Genomic DNA, 2,417 nt, shown 5'->3' on the forward strand with positions numbered 1-2,417 from the left:
ATATTATTATTTCCATCCTATGCTTATTTGATCATGTTTTTCATATTATTCAAATATATGCTATGATTACATATCATTTCTTAGGATATTATTATTACATGTTTCCATTTATCATTTATGAATACCATGTTATATGATATTCATGCATACAACATATACCCATATCTTTATGATTGATACACAATGTTATAAGCATATTAAGGTAGTCTTATAATCATATTAAGCATGATTATCATATATACATCAAGGCAGCATCATTATAAATCATTTTATTAGTTCATATGCATTCATATTAGCTCTTAAGCTTCATGCATTATCTTACACATATTTTGAGATGATATAATTAGCTCATGACCTTCAAACATAGCTCACATCACCATAATCATACATGGCAGCAAGGTATTTAGCTCATAACAGCTCAATACCATGGAATTACCTTGTTTCCTTGCACATGTAGGTACATTGGAGCATAATAAACGTTGAGGTAGCTTGGTGAATGATTTGGATGTCATATGCAGCTCACAAACAGAGTACAAGGCAGCTCATGGAACACTAAGGGAAGCTCGATTCAGCTGGAGGAGCTTAAGGCTAGCTAAACTTAGCTAGTTGGACTATTTGGAGCTGAGTTGCCAAAAGTGGACCAAAGGTAGCTGAAAGTAGTTGGGAGAGTAGTTGAGGAGCTGAGAAGACCAAAGCTAACTATCTTGAGCTTATCAAGCTATAACTCACCTAGTTAGCTACCAAGACACTCATCTAGCTTACCTTGAAGCTAGTTCATCTCTAAGCTGCCCAATTGATGCCATGTCATCTAGATACACGTTGGAAGCTAATTCACGCCTAGTTGTTACCTATCTTCATTCCATGGACTTCAAGACATCATCCTATGGTTGCAACCTCATCAAAGTATAGCAAGAAGAACCATGTGCATTCATGTAGGCTGCCATGTGCATCATTCAAGCATGTGCACTTCATGTGACATCAAATTGGCGCCAAAAAACCAAGGGATGCTTCCTATTCGGCCAAAGACTCTTTCCTCTTCATTTTGGCGCCCAAATAACTTCCAAATGCATTCCAAATATCCTTAGGGCCGAAACAACACATAACCATTCGGCCAAGAGCATGTATTTTCATTAAGTCATGTATTTGCATACAAAAATCATGTCATTTTAGGAAGGCACAAGGGCTGGCCGAACCAACATGTATCTATTCGGCCAAATCCATTCAAAAACTATAAATAGGCTTTCCTATTTCATTTGTAAGAGACCTTTTGTTTAATTAAAGTGAGATTATTCTCTTCCTTAAGTCCTGGTGACTTTTTATCGACTTATCAAGTATTTTATACTTGTGGCGTCAACCCTCTTCTTTCATCTTGATACTTCTGGTTCCTAGTTCATATAACTAGTGGGTCAAAGTACTTAACACCACCCCTTGAAGAAACAATATAAAGATTGGGTCTTTGCTCTCTATAGCATTGGTTCTTCTTTGAGCGTTCTTCAAGATACTATCCTCACAACCATCCTTTTGTTTCATCGCCATAACCATAACCATTTCAATCATCTTCCGCTTCCATCTCTCATTTATTAAATAGCCTACCTATTAAACCATACGTTTACCACCCTTATTCATCCTGTTTTGAGCCATTCACTTGTGCAGGTTGTTTTGCTTCCTTCCTAGATCCACAATCAAACGAGAAGGTAGAATTACCTTACATCATCGGCCAAGGATCATTTCCCTCCATCAAGGGACGAACCATAATCTCTTTTAGCATTTAAATTATATCTTTATAGGGAGATACATGGGTTGGCCGAACCATTATGTCTCTATTTGGCTATGCCCCTCCATTTCCTATAAATAGGAAAGCATTCATCATTTATAAGCAGACCTTTTGTTTAATTAAAGTGAAATTATTCTCTTCCTTAAGTCCTGATGACTTTTATCGACTTATCAAGTATAATTTATACTTGTGGTATCAACCCTCTTCTTTCATCTTGATACTTCTGGCTCCTAGTTCATATAACTAGTGGGTCAAAGTACTTAACACCACCCCTTGAAGAAACAATATAAAGATTGGATCTTTGCTCTCTATAGCATTGGTTCTTCTTTGAGCATTCTTCAAGATACTATCCTCACAACCATCCTTTTTTTTCATCGCCATAACCATAACCATTTCAATCATCTTCCGCTTCCATCTCTCACTTATTAAATAGCCTACCTATTAAACCATACACTTACCACCCTTATCCATTCTGTTTTGAGCCATTCACTTGTGCAGGCTGTTTTACTTTCTTCCTAGATCCATAATCAAACGAGAAGGTAGAATTACCTTATATCAGCCTTTCTTTGGAATATGATTTACCAACAGGTACCCTTTGGGAGTGATCTTTTTTAAGGTTATCTCTTTTGGAAGTTGATATGAG

Source organism: Hibiscus syriacus, unplaced genomic scaffold, assembly GCF_006381635.1.
Source record: "Hibiscus syriacus cultivar Baekdansim isolate YM2019G1 unplaced genomic scaffold, ASM638163v2 tig00003454_pilon, whole genome shotgun sequence".
NCBI classification, from domain to species: Eukaryota; Viridiplantae; Streptophyta; class Magnoliopsida; order Malvales; family Malvaceae; genus Hibiscus; species Hibiscus syriacus.